At 40.2% G+C, this 19179-nt stretch overlaps 1 long non-coding RNA gene across 1 annotated transcript; it reads right to left on the reverse strand.

Annotated features, from left to right (window-relative positions):
- Positions 1-3707: 3707 nt before the first annotated feature.
- Positions 3708-18320, reverse strand: LOC117514072. The gene is made up of 3 exons (XR_004561795.1): positions 18309-18320; positions 7036-7043; positions 3708-3839 (listed from the first exon to the last, which is right to left on the reverse strand). It is a non-coding gene; the product is annotated as an uncharacterized LOC117514072 (long non-coding RNA).
- Between the last annotated feature and the right edge of the window lie 859 nt (positions 18321-19179).

Genomic DNA, 19179 nt, shown 5'->3' on the forward strand with positions numbered 1-19179 from the left:
TTTGTTAGCAAAGAAAGTCATGAAGTCATTACTAGTTAAAGTTAATGGAATACTCAGCTCAATAGAGCTCTGACTCTTTGTCAGCCTGGCTACAGTGCTGAAATGAAACCTGGGGTTGTTCTTATTTTCTTCAATTAGTGATGAGTAGAAAGATGTCCTAGCTTTACGGAGGGCTTTTGTATAGAGCAACAGACTCTTTTTCCAGGCTAAGTGAAGATCTTCTAAATTAGTGAGACGACATTTCCTCTCCAACTTACGGGTTATCTGCTTTAAGCTACGAGTTTGTGAGTTATACCACGGAGTCAGGCACTTCTGATTTAAAGCTCTCTTTTTCAGAGGAGCTACAGCATCCAAAGTTGTCTTCAATGAGGATGTAAAACTATTGATGAGATACTCTATCTCACTTACAGAGTTTAGGTAGCTACTCTGCACTGTGTTGTTATATGGCATTAGAGAACATAAAGAAGGAATCATATCCTTAAACCTAGTTACAGCGCTTTCTGAAAGACTTCTAGTGTAATGAAACTTATTCCCCACTGCTGAGTAGTTCATCAGAGTAAATGTAAATGTTATTAAGAAATGATCAGACAGAAGGGAGTTTTCAGGGAATACTGTTAAGTCTTCTATTTCCATACCATAAGTCAGAACAAGATCTAAGATATGATTAAAGTGGTGGGTGGACTCATTGGTGGGTGGACTTACATTTTGAGCAAAGCCAATAGAGTCTAATAATAGATTAAATGCAGTGTTGAGGCTGTCATTCTCAGCATCTGTGTGGATGTTAAAATCGCCCACTATAATTATCTTATCTGAGCTAAGCACTAAGTCAGACAAAAGGTCTGAAAATTCACAGAGAAACTCACAGTAACGACCAGGTGGACGATAGATAATAACAAATAAAACTGTTTTTTGGGACTTCCAATTTGGATGGACAAGACTAAGAGTCAAGCTTTCAAATGAATTAAAGCTCTGTCTGGGTTTTTGATTAATTAATAAGCTGGAATGGAAGATTGCTGCTAATCCTCCGCCCCGGCCCGTGCTACGAGCATTCTGACAGTTAGTGTGACTCGGGGGTGTTGACTCATTTAAACTAACATATTCATCCTGCTGTAACCAGGTTTCTGTAAGGCAGAATAAATCAATATGTTGATCAATTATTATATAATTTACCAACAGGGACTTAGAAGAGAGAGACCTAATGTTTAATAGACCACATTTAACTGTTTTAGTCTGTGGTGCAGTTGAAGGTGCTATATTATTTTTTCTTTTTGAATTTTTATGCTTAAATAGATTTTTGCTGGTTATTGGTGGTCTGGGAGCAGACACCGTCTCTACGGGGATGGGGTAATGAGGGGATGGCAGGGGGAGAGAAGCTGCCGAGAGGTGTGTAAGACTACAACTCTGCTTCCTGGTCCCAACCCTGGATAGTCACGGTTTGGAGGATTCAAGAAAATTGGCCAGATTTCTAGAAATGAGAGCCGCTCCGTCCAAAGTGGGATGGATGCCGTCTCTCCTAACAAGACCAGGTTTTCCCCAGAAGCTTTGTCAATTATCTATGAAGCCCACCTCATTTTTTGGACACCACTCAGACAGCCAGCAATTCAAGACTATGACTATTCATTGACTATGGTTGCTGGTATCGCTAACTTCACATTTCTCAAAACAGAGTCGCCAATAACCAGAGTTTGATCCTCGGCGGGTGTGTCGCCGAGTGGGGAAAAACGGTTAGAAATGTGAACGGGTTGGCGGTGTACACGGGCTTCTGTTTAGAACTACGCTTCCTCCTCACAGTCACCCAGTCGGCCTGCTTTCCCGGCTGCTCGGGATCTGCCAGAGGGAAACTAATGGCGGCTAAGCTACCTTGGTCCGCACCGACTACAGGGGCCTGGCTAGCTGTAGAATTTTCCACGGTGCGGAGCCGAGTCTCCAATTCGCCCAGCCTGGCCTCCAAAGCTACGAATAAGCTACACTTATTACAAGTACCATTACTACTAAAGGAGGCCGAGGAATAACTAAACATTTCACACCCAGAGCAGAAAAGTGCGGGAGAGACAGGAGAAGCCGCCATGCTAAACCGGCTAAGAGCTAGTAGCTGCGCTAAGCTAGCGGATTCCTAAAAACACACAAAGTGAATAATGTGTAAATAATTTAGAGGTGATTCAGCAGAAGGAGGTGATAAGTAAGCATGACACATGGTGCACACTATTCCTTTTAAAAACTATTTGCTCAACCAATAATTTGCATCAATTTTTTTCTAAAACTGGAGCTATTTTAACTTTGACCTCTGTACAAATGAAAATTGACATCGTTCACCATTTTTGGTATTTTTTTGCCCCACATCTCCATAGAATTCATTCACAGATGGTCCAAACTATACCTTATGCCTACCCTACCTTATTATCTTCATGATCAGACAAATAATATGGAATACCTTTCAATACGACTGGAGCACTTTTAAATTTTGACTCCTGTGTAATTCTTCAATTTTGACCCCTGCCTGGATGCCTGTTGAAAATTCAAGTGGACACTCTGGTATTTCCAAGGAGTAATGTCTAAGGAGTATTTGGGCTAAATTTGGTACTTGCATCCATTCTTCACCATTTGAAAGTTTCTTCCATAAATATTCTCTTATCTGCTGCGCTAACAGTAAAACATAATGCTTTCCGCATATGTACACACTAGAAAGCAACATCCCTATTCCACAGGGTGCCTTTGTACTATGATTATCCATGATTCAAAAAAGTGCAAAAACGAGATGAAACAGCTTAATCCTGTTTGCCTCTTAACATGTTGGCTTATAAAGTGCAGACATGGCAACTGTCTGGCTTATAAAGTGAAGACCTGGCAACCTGCCTGAAAATGAAAGCAAGGAGCTTTGCCCTTCGCCAGAATTGTAACAATCGCTACTTTGGCTGCACATTTATCACAATGGCGCACGATCAAATAAGTTCCTTGCTGTACTTAGTAGGAATACCCCACTTAAAGACATTCAGACATGACTGAAGCTCTTACACATTTATTTTGCTTGTTTTTAAGACAAGTACTACTTTGTAATCACATCTGTTTCACAACTGTTATTGTCAGATCCAGTAGCATTAGGGCAGCATCTGTGATTACACAGTCATAAGGCCACAAAGAGGAAAATTCAGAAATGTTCTTCAATCTTGAAGAAGAAATGCCAAAGTAAAAAAATTACATATAAGATTGCTTTGTCTCTTGAGTTCAACCACCTATCTCATGTTCTTTTCTGGTTTTCAAATGCTTCACTCTTGTCTCTGTCATCTCTGTCATTAAATGTGTCTTGTTTGTGGGAGAGTGGGGTCAGATTCCTCACATTATCTCTGCAAGAACATCTTCACATTTCCTGTAGAGTGGCATTCTCTCTCCTACTTGTCACTGTGATGCCAAAATACACACGTCTGTCAAGGTGAGACATCTAATTTAGACTCAAAATGCCATATACATAGTTTTCTGCCAGTGTTCCATAAGAACCTCTGCCCTAGATATGCCCACTTCCTTCACACCTACAGCAGAAAATTTCACAACACCTATTGGCCTTGCAGCCACCCTCATGTCTGCAAAGTAAATGGTAAATGGTCTGCATTTATATAGCACTTTATCATCTATATCAGAAGCTCAAAGCGCTTGACAGTAATGCCTCACATTCACATACAAAAACCGATGTCAGGGTGCTGCTGTGCAAGCGCTCACTACACAGTGGGCACAACTTGGGGATTAAGGACCTTGCCCAAGGTTCCTTAGTGATTTTCCAGCCAGATGGGGGTTTGAACAGAGGTTCCTCTGTTCTCAATCCCACTGGTTAACTGCTAGACCATCACCTCCACCACCTCCCCAAAGTAAGAATAGTTATGCTTGAACATCTACTTTGAAATGATCATCTCCTTTTTCAACCAAGTGATGTGAAGAAAATGTAAATTTAAGTTTAGGCATGTTCATCATTCTTTAAAGACATTAACGTAAAATGAGTAAAACACAGCAAAGTCATAAAAACTCAGTTGTGATTTCCGCAGCATTCCTCCAACTTTCCCAGTCAATGTTGTTTTCTAGCTGCACTAAGAAAAGCTGAGGTTTCTCTCTCTTGGCTCCATTCAAACTGACTACTTCTATTTGGGAAAGAAAAAAAAAACTGCTGTCTTTATAAATACAGCTGCAGAAACAAAGGCCTAGGAAAAACAACACCACATACTGATGTGTAGCAAATAGATTTTTTTTTTCCTCTCTCTGTCTGGAGCCGGTGTTAAAGACAGGCAAGCCAACCTTTCACCTGGTACAGAGAGTGAAAAATGTTTTGAATAATCCACAAAGAGAAAATTTGATTCCAAATCACCATTATTCACTGATACACAGCCAGCAAGAGACAGAAACCTGTTCAAGGGAGAGAATAACATATGAGGAAGAAAATGAAAGCTCTCTAGTTTTGCAGACATTTTAATTTAACACATGGGGATGCTATGAATCCCTATTCAAAAAACCATGCTGTGATTAAAATCCAATAAAAATCACATCACTTTTGACAATGCATAACTGTAAATCCTCGGTGGCAAATACATAACGACAGTCAAAGTGCTTATTTTGCAGGGGTGGTGGCCAACTGGTTAGTGCACTTGCTTTCGGTGCGACAGGTTCCCGGTTCAAATCCCACCCCTGCCACATTTCTCCATGTAATGTGGAGTTGCGTCAGGAAGGGCATCTGGCGTAAAACCTGTGCCAATTCAACATGCAGATCCACCTCGGATTTGCTGTGGCAACCCCGAGTGAAAACAAGGAAGCAGCCGAAGGGTCTTACTAGTCAAAGTGCTTATTTTCAACTCCGGGTCACAGCACCAGATTGTTGGGGATTTTCTGCCGGTGATCCCCACCCCGGTAATTTTATGTGGTGAGCAAACTTAAGACTCAAATACGGACAGGAGACGGACTTAGAAAACCAGATGCTGTATTAAAGAGATGCCCACATTGAACAAAAAAAGAGTCACCATTACAGTGTTGAGGTCTTGAAAACAGACGTCACATGCCCCGCTGTTAACAAGAACCATGACCTCCGGGCTCCCCTACGTTTTAAGCCTGCACTCGGCCAACCTCCAAATGGGTGGACCTTCCCCACTGTGTGGATCAGTGGAGCTATGTGATTGGGTGAAAAAGTGTTTGCGTCCGACACTGACGTTTGGTGACTGCTCGTGTTATTATCTGAAAGGTATGTCTAAAAGTAAAACTTTGTTTGGTCTGTGTAGTGTGTGTTAAGCAATGAACAGTATGTGTCATGGCCTTCCAGCAGCATGCCTCACGGCCTTCCAGAGGAGATATGAACTCAGACCAAGAACACGGCCCTGAGACATACTGCCGGCATTCCAGAGGAGATGTGAAGTTATCAAAATACACCAAGAACACGGCCCTGAGACATACTGCCCAACAGGTCATTATGACAGAATGCCCCTTCTCGTTTTCACAGAAGCTTATGGTTTGAAGATTAGTCCTAACCTTGTAAAACAGTGTCCAGGAGGGTCTGTGGTGAACTGTGATATTCAGTTATTGTGCCAGGGTCTTGTTTTAACCATGACTGACTTTTTAACATCTTCAAAAAATCCCTTCAAACCATGTGCTGGATTATATTCACAGGCAACTGTGATCTTCACACTCCAGTTATAGGGAGTGAGATTTTTGGATACATATGCATAAAAGTGAATAGAATAGAATAGAATGCCTTTTATTGTCATTATACGATGTACAACGAGATTAAAAGCCAACTCCAAAATCAGTGCAGGCAAGTGAGAAGAAAAGCAGCGATATCATAATATGTATCAAAAAATATATATACGATGTAAACATTAGAAGGTAAGGTGCACGGTCCTGGATGGTATGTACATTGCAGAATAAGTATGTTATTGTATACATTATTAAAAATTATAAACATTGCACATTATGGGATGGAATGTTGCACATTATCGTCGATGTATGCGGGAATTCAGGATGGTGAGAAGTGAGAAGAAGTGAGAAGGACGCTGGACAGTTTGATGAAAACTGTGGTTTAACCCTACTTATTTGTGTCAGGTTGATTTATTCTTGTCTGGTTCTGCATCCTATATCAATAAAATAGCAGGAACAGGAAAGGTCAGAAGGCAAGCAGGATGCTGCTGACAATCACTGCTGTGTCGCCCCTGGAGCTGGCCTCTGTTGTGTAAGGCAGGCTGTTCATGGAAATCAGTTGGGTCAGGCTTCAATTCTGCCTTGGTCTACTAATGGCCTTCCAAGTTTGGGGCTGCCATTTGTCAGCTTAACTGATGACTGAGCCATGAGCATCGATCTTTTTCCATTTTGCTGTCACTTCAGTGCCAGGGGAAAAAGTTCAGTACTCCATTGTGTTGGGCCAGAACTGGATGGCTAAGCTCCCGGAATCAAACTCCAAATTGAAGATACACTTAAGCTTCAAAATTGCAGGTTGGGTGGTAACTGTGTCAACTAATGTGAAGATAAAAGAATGTTTGCTGTGAGGTTGGGGGAAAAAAAGTACAACACTTGGCACAGTCAGTCTACACGTAGTACAGTGATAAATATGGCCAAAAACCACAGACGGTAAGACTGTTTAGATAGCCTGTTCCTATTCCTGGAACACTTACAGTGATCTATGAAAACCAGAAGTCCGTCTCCTCTCTCTTTCACTACACTGAGTAATTCTTATTGAAGCCTAGCTAGCAGGATCCAATGACTAAACACTACCTCTCTGGAGAAGAGAGGGAATTTCAGAGGAAGAGTGCATAGATGGAAGTGAAAAGATTGAGCAAATCAAGTGTGGCAAGTGAATATAAAGCAGGAGGGAAAAGAGAAATTGTGGGGCCCCAGGTGAGCCTGGTGGTGGGTCATTTCACAGTCCTCTAGGCTGAGTAGCACTGACAGGTCAGCTGGAAGATTTGCTGCCAAGACAAAACACTCAACGCAAAGAGCAGGGTACAGGGTTGCACCTGAAATCAAAACCGCTTGCACATACAGAACACAAGTAAACACAATCAAACCCAATCTAACTTCTCCAACTTCACCACAAAATAACTTCCTTTTAAATCTGCCACACAATACCTGAGCAACCACTTACTGACCTTTACCAGGACAATGATGCACACACAAGCACGCACAGAGAGAGCGAAGCACATCCCTCACAACCATGAATAGCAGCTCACCAAAGAAGACAACTTGATGTTAGAACTGGCACAGTTTCATTTCAAGCACAAAAAGTCTCAGTTCTGTAAACTAAAACAATGGGCAATAACAGGGATGTTTCTGGGCAAAATCATAAAAACAAGGGGCATTATCCAGCAATGTATGGGCCACCAATGCATGCACAGTCAGTCTCAACAGTTGTTGTAAATAATGAAGGATTAGAATATTTATCTGCCATATTTTCTCAGTGTCAACGTTACCTTTTTGAACTCTAGCTTGGGAGGCCCTGCAGCTTGTGCACCAGGCTTAACTTATACCCCACTGCAAAAATGGTACTTTTTCTATTTTCAGGTGGTTGCATGTGCTGTACAATTACCAAATGAATAAGAAAATGTGTATAACAGCTTAATTTTTAAATTTCTGATGTAAATAATGAATCAGTCAAAACCATTTTTTGTTTCAACGTCAACATGCTTCAAACTACATTCCTTTACTCTTTATATTATATTATTATATTACAAACAGTAAGTGGAAAAATGCACAATATCCAGTATGTCCAGCATTCTACAACATTGAAACACACATACACACAACCCCTGGCAAAAATTATGGAATCACCGGCCTCAGAGGATGTTCATTCAGTTGTTTAATTTTGTAGAAAAAAAAGCAGATCACAGACATGACACAAAACTAAAGTCATTTCAAATGGCAACTTTCTGGCTTTTAGAAACACTATAAGAAATCAGGAAAAAAAAATTGTGGCAGTCAGTAACGGTTACTTTTTTAGACCAAACACAGAAAAAAAAAAAAAAATGGAATCACTCAATTCTGAGGAAAAAATTATGGCATCATGAAAAACAAAAGAACGCTCCAACACATCACTAGCATTTTGTTGCACCACCTCTGGCTTTTATAACAGCTTGCAGTCTCTGAGGCATGGACTTAATGACTGACAAACAGTACTCTTCATCAATCTGGCTCCAACTTTCTCTGATTGCTGTTGCCAGATCAGCTTTGCAGGTTGGAGCCTTGTCAAGGACCATTTTCTTCAACTTCCACCAAAGATTTTCAATTGGATTAAGAGCCGGACTATTTGCAGGCCATGACATTGACCCTATGTGTCTTTTTGCAAGGAATGTTTTCACAGTTTTAAAAAAAGAGTCAGAGCTCTATTGAGCCGAGTATTCCTTTAACTTTAACTAGTAATGACTTCATGACTTTCTTTGCTAATAAAATTTTAACTATTAGAGAAAAAATTACTCATAACCATCCCAAAGACGTATCGTTATCTTTGGCTGCTTTCAGTGATGCCGGTATTTGGTTAGACTCTTTCTCTCAGATTGTTCTGTCTGAGTTATTTTCATTAGTTACTTCATCCAAACCATCAACATGTCTATTACACCCCATTCCTGCCAGGCTGCTCAAGGAAGCCCTACCATTATTTAATGCTTCGATCTTAAATATGATCAATCTATCTTTATTAGTTGGCTATGTACCACAGGCTTTTAAGGTGGCAGTAATTAAACCATTACTTAAAAAGCCATCACTTGACCCAGCTATCTTAGCTAATTATAGGCCAATCTCCAACCTTCCTTTTCTCTCAAAAATTCTTGAAAGGGTAGTTGTAAAACAGCTAACTGATCATCTGCAGAGGAATGGTCTATTTGAAGAGTTTCAGTCAGGTTTTAGAATTCATCATAGTACAGAAACAGCATTAGTGAAGGTTACAAATGATCTTCTTATGGCCTCAGACAGTGGACTCATCTCTGTGCTTGTTCTGTTAGACCTCAGTCCTGCTTTTGATACTGTTGACCATAAAATTTTATTACAGAGATTAGAGCATGCCATAGGTATTAAAAGCACTGCGCTGTGGTGGTTTGAATCATATTTATCTAATAGATTACAATTTGTTCATGTAAATGGGGAATCTTCTTCACAGACTAAGGTTAATTATGGAGTTCCACAAGGTTCTGTGCTAGGACCAATTTTATTCACTTTATACATGCTTCCCTTAGGCAGTATTATTAGACGGCATTGCTTAAATTTTCATTGTTACGCAGATGATACCCAGCTTTATCTATCCATGAAGCCAGAGGACACACACCAATTAGCTAAACTGCAGGATTGTCTTACAGACATAAAGGCATGGATGACCTCTAATTTCCTGCTTTTAAACTCAGATAAAACTGAAGTTATTGTACTTGGCCCCACAAATCTTAGAAACATGGTGTCTAACCAGATCCTTACTCTGGATGGCATTACCCTGACCTCTAGTAATACTGTGAGACATCTTGGAGTCATTTTTGATCAGGATATGTCATTCAAAGCGCATATTAAACAAATATGTAAGACTGCTTTTTTGCATTTACGCAATATCTCTAAAATTAGAAAGGTCTTGTCTCAGAGTGATGCTGAAAAACTAATTCATGCATTTATTTCCTCTAGGCTGGACTATTGTAATTCATTATTATCAGGTTGTCGTAAAAGTTCCCTGAAAAGCCTTCAGTTAATTCAAAATGCTGCAGCTAGAGTACTGACGGGGACTAGAAGGAGAGAGCATATCTCACCCATATTGGCCTCTCTTCATTGGCTTCCTCTTAATTGTAGAATAGAATTTAAAATTCTTCTTCTTACTTATAAGGTTTTGAATAATCAGGTCCCTTCTTATCTTAGGGACCTCATAGTACCATATCACCCCAATAGAGCGCTTCGCTCTCAGACTGCAGGCTTACTTGTAGTTCCTAGGGTTTGTAAGAGTAGAATGGGAGGCAGAGCCTTCAGCTTTCAGGCTCCTCTCCTGTGGAACCAGCTCCCAATTCGGATCAGGGAGACAGACACCCTCTCTACTTTTAAGATTAGGCTTAAAACTTTCCTTTTTGCTAAAGCTTATAGTTAGGGCTGGATCAGGTGACCCTGAACCATCCCTTAGTTATGCTGCTATAGACTTAGACTGCTGGGGGGTTCCCATAATGCACTGAGTGTTTCTTTCTCTTTTTGCTCTGTATGCACCACTCTGCATTTAATCATTAGTGATTGATCTCTGCTCCCCTCCACAGCATGTCTTTTTCCTGGTTCTCTCCCTCAGCCCCAACCAGTCCCAGCAGAAGATGCCCCTCCCTGAGCCTGGTTCTGCTGGAGGTTTCTTCCTGTTAAAAGGGAGTTTTTCCTTCCCACTGTCGCCAAGTGCTTGCTCACAGGGGGTCGTTTTGACCATTGGGGTTTTCACGTAATTATTGTATGGCCTTGCCTTACAATATAAAGCGCCTTGGGGCAACTGTTTGTTGTGATTTGGCGCTATATAAATAAAATTGATTGAATTGATTGATCTTGAAAAATAATTTCATCATCCCCAAACATCCTTTCAATTGATGGGATAAGAAAGGTGTCCAAAATATAAACGTAAACTTGTGCATTTATTGATGATGTAATGACAGCCATCTCCCCAGTGCCTTTACCTGACATGCAGCCCCATATTATCAATGACTGTGGAAATTTACATGTTCTCTTCAGGCAGTCATCTTTATAAATCTCATTGGAACAGCACCAAACAAAGGTTCCAGCATCATCACCTTGCCCAATGCAGATTCGAGATTCATCACTGAATATGACTTTCATCCAGTCATCCACAGTCCACGATTGCTTTTCCTTAGCCCATTGTAACCTTGTTTTTTTCTGTTTAGGTGTTAATGATGGCTTTCATTTAGCTTTTCTGTATGTAAATCCCATTTCCTTTAGGCGGTTTCTTACAGTTCGGTCACAGATGTTGACTCCAGTTTCCTCCCATTCGTTCCTCATTTGTTTTGTTGTGCATTTTAGATTTTTGAGACATACTGCTAAGTTTTCTGTCTTGATGCTTTGATGTCTTCCTTGGTCTACCAGTATGTTTGCCTTTAACAACCTTCCCATGTTGTTTGTATTTGGTCCAGAGTTTAGACACAGCTGACTGTGAACAACCAACATCTTTTGCAACATTGCGTGATGATTTACTCTCTTTTAAGAGTTTGATAATCCTCTCCTTTGTTTCAATTGACATCTCTCGTGTTGGAGCCATGATTCATGTCAGTCCACTTGGTGCAACAGCTCTCCAAGGTGTGATGACTCCTTTTTAGATGCAGACTAACGAGCAGATCTGATTTGATGCAGGTGTTAGTTTTGGGGATGAAAATTTACAGGGTGATTCCATAATTTATTCCTCAGAATTGAGTGAGTCCATATTTTTTTCCCTCTGCTTTGTCTAAAAAGTAACCGTTACTGACTGCCACAATTTTTTTTCTTGATTTCTTATAGTGTTTCTTAAAGCCAGAAAGTTGCCATTTGAAATGACTTTAGTTTTGTGTCATGTCTGTGATCTGCTCTTTTTCTAAAAAATTAAACAACTGAATGAACATCCTCCGAGGCCGGTGATTCCATAATTATTGCCAGGGGTTTGTATATTATATATATATATATATATATATATATATATATATATATATATATATATACACACACACACACACACAAAACCCCAATTCCTATGAAGTTGGGATGTTGTGTAAAATGTAAATAAAAACAGAATACAATGATTTGCAAATCCTCTTCAACCTGTATTCAATTTAATACACCATAAAGACAAGATATTTAATGGTCAAACTGATAAACTTTATTGTTTTTGCGCAAATATTTGCTCATTTTGAAATGGATGCCTGCAACACATTTTAAAAAAGTTTGGGATAGTGGCAACAAAAGACTGGGAAAGTTGATGAATGCTCAAAGAACACTTGTTTGGAACAACCCACAGGTGAACAGGTTACAACCCCAATTCCAATGAAGTTGGGACGGTGTGTAAAATGTAAATAAAAACAGAATACAATGATTTGCAAATCCTCTTCAACCTATACTCAATTGAATACACCACAAAGACAAGATACAGTGGGGCAAAAAAAATATTTAGTCAGTCCCTGATTGTGCAAGTTCTCCAACTTAGAAAGATGAGAGAGGTCTGTAACCCAACATAGGTACACTTCAACTGTGAGAGACAGAATGAGAGGGAAAAAAAACAGGAAATCACATTGTAGGATTTTTAAAGAATTTATTTGTAAAGTATGGTGGAAAATAGGTATTACTTATAAAGTATTACTTGACTATTGTAGATTCACTCTTCCCAGCCTGGTGCACATCTAAAATTTTTTCCTGGTGTCCTTCGACAGCTCTTTGGTCTTGGCCATGATTGAGTTTGGAGTCTGACTGTTTGAGGCTGTGGATAGGTATCTTTTATACAGATAACAAGTTCCAACAGATGCCATTAATACAGGTAATACGTGGAGGACAGAAGAGCTTCTTTAATAAGAAGTTACAGGTCTATGAGAGCCAGAAAGCTTGCTTGTTTGTGGGTGAGCAAATACTTATTTTCCACCATAATTTACAAATAAATTCTTTAAAAATCCTACAATGTGATTTTCTGGATTTTTTTTCTCATTTTGTTTCACATAATTGAATTGTACCTATGTTGAAAATTACAGACCTCTCTCATCTTCCTAAGTAGGAGAACTTGCACATTCAGGGGCTGACTTAATACTTTTTTCCCCACTGTATTTAATGTTCAAACTGATAAACTTTCTCGTTTTGTGCAAATATTTGCTCATTTTGAAATGGATGCCTGCAACACGTTTCAAAAAAGTTGGGGCAGTGGTATGTTTACCACTGTATTACATCACCTTTTCTTCTAACAACACTCAATAAGCGTTTGGGAACTGAGGACACTCACGATTGGGTATAAAAGGAGCATCCCAAAAAGTCTCAGCCATACACAAGCAAAGAAGGGGCGAGGATCACCACTTTGTGAACAAGTGCATGAAAAAAATAGTCCAACAGTTTAAGAACAATGTTTCTTAATGTTCAATTGCAAGGAATTTAGAGATTCCATCATCTATAGTCCATAATATAATCAGAAAATTCAGAGAATCTGGAGAACTTTCTACATGTAAGCGGCAAGGCTGCACTGCATTAAAAACCTACATCACTGTGTAAAGGATCCTACTGTGTGGGTTCAGGAACACTTCAGAAAACCATTGTCAGTTAACACAGTTCGTCCCTACAACTACATGTGCAAGTTAAAACTCTACCCTGCAAAGTGAAAGCCATACTTCAACAACATCCAGAAACACCACCGCCTTCCACATTTCAAATTGTTTTTGGAAATCATGGATGTCATGTCCTCTGGACAAAAGAGGAAAAAGACCATCCAGATTGTTACCAGCTCTAAGTTCAAAAGCCAGCATCTGTGATGGTATGGGGGTATGTTAGTGCCCATGGCATGGGCAACTTACACATCTGTGATGGCACCATCAATGCTGAAAGGTACATCCAGGTTTTGGAGCAACACACGCTGCCATCCAAGTAACGTCTTTTTCAGGGACATCCCTGCTTATTTCAGCAAGACAATGCCAAGCCACATTCTGCACGTGTTACAACAGTGTGGCTTCATAGTAAAAGAGTGCCAGTACTAGACTGGCCTGCCTGCAGTCCAGACCTGTTGCCCATTGAAAATGTGTGGCACATTATGAAGCACAAAATATGACAACGGAGAATGCTGGACTGTTGAACAACTGAAGTCATAGATCAAGCAAGAATGGAAAAGAATGCCACCTACAAAGCTTCATCAATTAGTGTCCTCAGTTCCCAAATGCTTATTGAGTGTTGTTAGAAGGAAAGGTGATGTAACATTAAATATCTTGTCTTTGTGGTGTATTCAACTGAATATAGGTTGAAGAGAATTTAGAAATCATAGTATTGTTTTTATTTACATTTTACACAAAGTCCCAACTTCATTGGAATTGGGGTTGTGTGTGTGTGTATATATATATATATATATATATATATATATATAAATGTAGAAGAATGGTGATTATTATTATTATTATTATATTACGTGCAAAAAATGTCTTAAAAGTGGACTTTAATGGGGTTGTGAGGGCCGTTCTCAACCCATACCCATCTAACGCCCCTCTGCCAGTCAGTGAGAGTAACAGGATGACACAAAGAGAAAACTGTCAAGTTGGCTGTTTTGAAATCATTGTCTTTTGTTCCACGCTTATGACACACACTTTTGATGATATGATACCAGTAGATTCAGTAGATTCTCACAAATCCAACAAGACCAAGCATTCATGATATGCACACTCTTAAGGCTATGAAATTGGGCTATTAGTAAAAAAAAAAAAAAAAAAGTAGAAAAGGGGGTGTCCACAATAATAGTAGTGTGGCATTCAGTCAGTGAGTTCATCAATTTTGTGGATCAAACAGGTGTGAATCAGGTATCCCCTATTTAAGGATGAAGCCACCACCTGTTGAACATGCTTTTCTCTTTGAAAGCCTGAGGAAAATGCGACGTTCAAGACAATGTTCAGAAGAACAGCGTAGATTGATTAATAAGTTGATTGGAGAGGGGAAAACATACGCAGGTGCAAAAAATTATAGGCTGTTCATCTACAATGATCTCCAATGCTTTAAAATGGACCAAAAAAAAAACCAGACGCGTGGAAGAAAACGGAAAACAACCATCAAAATGGATAGAAGAATAACCAGAATGGCAAAGGCTCACCCATTGATCAGCTCCAGGATGATCAAAGACAGTCTGGAGTTACTTGTAAGTGCTGTGACAGTTAGAAGATGTCTGTGTGAAGCTAATATATTTGCAAGAATCCCCCGCAAAGTCCCTCTGTTAAATAAAAGACATGCAGAAGAGGTTACAATTTGCCAAAGAACACATCAACTGGCCAAAAAAGAAATGGAGGAATAGTTTGTGGACTGATGAGAGTAAAATTGTTCTTTTTGGGTCCAAGGCCCGCAGACAGTTTGTGAGATGGCCCCCAAACTCTGAATTCAAGCCACAGTTCACAGTGAAGACAGTGAAGCATGGTGGTGCAAGCATCATGATATGGGCATGTTTCTCCTACTATGGTGTTGGGCCTATATACTGCATACCAGGTATCATGGATCAGTTTGGATATGTCAAAATACTTGAAGAGGTCATGTTTCCTTATGCTGAAGAGGACATGCCCTTGAAATGGGTGTTTCAACAAGACAATGACCCCAAGCACACTAGTAAACAAGCAAAATCTTAGTTCGAAACCATCAAAATTAAAGCCTCGCAGATGTGAAGAAATCATGAAAAACTGTGGTTATATAACTAAATACTAGTTTAGTGATTCACAGGATTGCTAAAAAAGCAGATTGAACATAATAGTTTTGAGTTTGTAGTGTCAACAGCAGATGCTACAATTATTGTGAACACCCCCTTTTCTACTTTTTTTTTACTAATAGCCCAATTTCATAGCCTTAAGAGTGTGCATATCATGAATGCTTGGTCTTGTTGGATTTGTGAGAATCTACTGAATCTAGTGGTATCTTGTTTCCCATGTAACAATAAGAAATATACTCAAAACGTGGATTAATCTTTTTAGTCACATAGCACTACTATTATTCTGAACATTACTGTACATGGGTACTGTCTGGGCAGCACAGTGGTTTAGTGGTTAGCACTGTTACTTCACAGCTAGAAGGTCCTGGGTTTGCTTCCTAAGTAGTTCTTTCTGTGTGGAGTTTGCAGGTTCTTCCCATTTTTCTATGGATTTCCTTCTGGGCATTACAACTTCCTCCAACTTCCAAAGACATGCAGGTTACTCTAAATTGACCGTAGTTGTGAGTGAGCATGTGAAAGTGTCTATATGTGTCTGGCCTGCAGTAGACTGGCAGCCTGTCCAGGTTGTACTGCCCAGTAGCTGCTGGGATAGGCTCCAGTCCCCTCCACCTTTTGCTCAAATGGAATAAGCAGAGTTACAGTGGGGCAAAAGGTATTTAGTCAGTCCCTAATTGTGCAAGTTCTCCTACTTAGAAAGATGAGAGCAATTGGTACATTTCAATTATGAGAAACAAAATGAAAAAAAAAAAAAAATCCAGAAAATCACATTGTAGGATTTTTAAAGAATTTATTTGTAAATTATGTTGGAAAATAAGTATTTGGTCACCCACAAACAAGCAAGATTTCTGGCTCTCACAGACCTATAACTTCTTCTTTAAGAAACTTCTGTACTCCACCTGTTACCTGTATTAAAGGCACTGGTTGGAACTTGTTATCAGTATAAAAGACACCTATCCACAGCCTCAAACAGTCAGACTCCAAACTCAAACATGGCCAAGACCAAAGAGCTGTCGAAGGACACCAGGAAGAAAATTGTAGATGTGCACCAGGCTGGGAAGAGTGAATCTACAATAGTCAAGCAGGTTGGTGTGAATAAATCAACTGTGGGAGCAATTGTAAGAAAATGGAAGACATACAAGACCATTGATAATCTCCCTCTATCTGGGGCTCCACGCAAGATGTCATCCCGTGGTGTCACAATGATCATGAGGACAGTGAACAAAAATCCCAGAACTACACGGAGGGACCTGATGAATGACCTGCAGAGAGCTGGGACCAAAGTAACAAAGGCTACACACTACGCAGAGAGAGACTCAAATCCTGTAGTGCCAGGCATGTCCCTCTGCTTAAGCCAGTACATGTCCAGGCCCTTCTGAAGTTTGCCAGAGAGCATATGGATGATCCAGAAGAGGATTGGGAGAATATCATGTGGACCGATGAAACCAAAACAGAACATTTTGGTAAAAACTCAAATCATTGTGTTTGAAGGAAGACGAATGCTGAGTTGTATTCCAAGAACACCATACCTACTGTGAAGCATGGGAGTGGAAACATCATGCTTTGGAGCTGTTTTTCTGCAAAGAGGACAGGGCGACTGATCTGTGTTAAGGGAATAATGAACGTGGCCATGTATCGTGAGATTTTAAGCCAAAACCTCCTTCCATCAGTGACAGCATTGAAGATGCAACATGGCTGGGTCTTCCAGCATGACAATGATCCCAAACACACCACTCAGGCAACGAAGGGGTGGCTCGGTAAAAAGCTTTTCAAGGTCCTGGAGTGGCCGAACCAGTCTCCAGATTTCAACCCCATAGAAAATTTGTTGAGGGAGTTGAAAGACCGTGTTGTCCAGCGACAGCCCCAAAACATCACTGCTCTAGAGGAGAGCTGCATGGAGGAATGGGCCAAAATATCAGCTACAGTGTGTGCAAACCTGGTGAAGACTTACAGGAAACCTTTGACCTCTGTTATTGCCAACAAAGATTATGTTACAAAGTATTGAGTTGAACTTTTGTTATTGACCAAATACTTATTTTCCACCATAATTTACAAATAAATTCTTTAAAAATCCTACAATGTGATTTCCTGGATTTTTTTTCTCATTTTGTCTCTCACAGTTGAAGTGTACCTATGTTGAAAATTACAGACCTCTCTCATCTTTTTAAGTAGGAGAACTTGCACAATCAGGGACTGACTAAATACTTTTTTGCCCTATTGCAAAGGATGGATGGATTGATGGATGCATAAGTACAAAAATGACAACTACAACGGGTGGAAACTAGTACTGACACTAGCATAGCCATGTGTGCCTCTTTGATCCACAGAGCCCAATGTATTGCAGAGCCAGTTTGGTCATTTGCTCAAGTGTATATTTTTAGGGCCATTATTGGATTGAAGAAATTTGATGTCTAAGATATTTTAGCTGCATATGTGTGGACATGCATGAATGACATAAAAAGATGGCCACATGGTTGTGACTGTCACAGTAAAAAACGTTTAAATTTATCCACTGGGTGGCAGTACTAAAATTTCATGTCACTGCAAAGGACTGCACATTTGTTCATCCTAGGGCAGGAATCCCTGTTTAGCTGCTTTTCTTAATATATAAAAAAAAAGTTAAATTAAAGTTGCCTCAAGGTGCAGTCTATTGACTCGTTTAAGTCATTGAATAACTTTATATTTGCCATTTCCCATCAAGTCCAGGGATGTGATGTGATCGCAGTGAGTCTGTCGAGGTGGCAACCTTCTGTCACCGCATGAAGGTATGAGCCCTATTCAGCTGACAACAAGCAGGGAAGCAGGTGGGCAGGGTGAGGCTTATCTGCCAAAACAGCTGGGGCTACACCGTACCACAAGAACTGGCACGACTCAACAGCCACATCCAGAGAGAATAAGAGAGTAGCAACAGGAAAGCAGAAGAAAAGAAAACAGAGGTAGAGATATGAGATCAGAAACACACAAAAAAGGATTGGTATACATAAGAATGGGGGAAATGTTGTTGAGAAGGCAGCGCTTATAGAGGAGGAAGGCAGTTTAGTTGATACAGCAAAGGATGCGAGTTTGGAGTAGGCGCGAGCAAAAAATAAAACATATTACTCTACAGCATCAAACAGCCGTCACCATTTTTGCTGCACGGTATTCAGCCCATTTCCACCTTTTCTGCTTCAATGGAACGATCATAATCTGATGCAACGCTCTGATATTCCACTAGGGGTGTTGCATCATGCTGAACTGACTAATCATCTCCAGGTTTGCCATCACAGACCTACGTACAATGCAGGGGTCGTTGTGAGAAATGTGAACGTAAGATCCCACATACAAGGCCTGTGTTGCTGTCTAAAAAAAAAAAAAAAAATTGCAAAATTGGCGCAAACAGACAAACAGGCACAAATATGACAACACTATACCTGCGTGAAGACAGCCGATTACACAGTGGGATAACTTGGAATGGAACTTTGAGCATAAAGGAAGGATTATATCACTTGAAGTGTTTAATTATTACACTTCCAAATCATGTTCTTCATCCCACAGAGGAGAAAAAAAGCATTATCCACACAGCTTAGAAAGAGAAGACTGTGTGCTGCGTGTAAACACGCTCCTCTTTCTGCAGTATAACAACATTACAATGCTCTCTCTGATTGATGAAAGTGCCATGTCTGCAAGCGCCTCTTTTACATAGCAGCAAGCCTCCCCTGCGGCCTGCAATCCATCATCTGACAGCAGGATAGGTGCGTTCATCTAAATGCATTACAGACCCAAACAGGTCCAAGGTCACGCACCACTGCCACAAAACCTGCTGCTGAGCTGGGAAAGGCACACAAGATATCACA

Source organism: Thalassophryne amazonica, chromosome 7, assembly GCF_902500255.1.
Source record: "Thalassophryne amazonica chromosome 7, fThaAma1.1, whole genome shotgun sequence".
NCBI lineage: Eukaryota > Metazoa > Chordata > Actinopteri > Batrachoidiformes > Batrachoididae > Thalassophryne > Thalassophryne amazonica.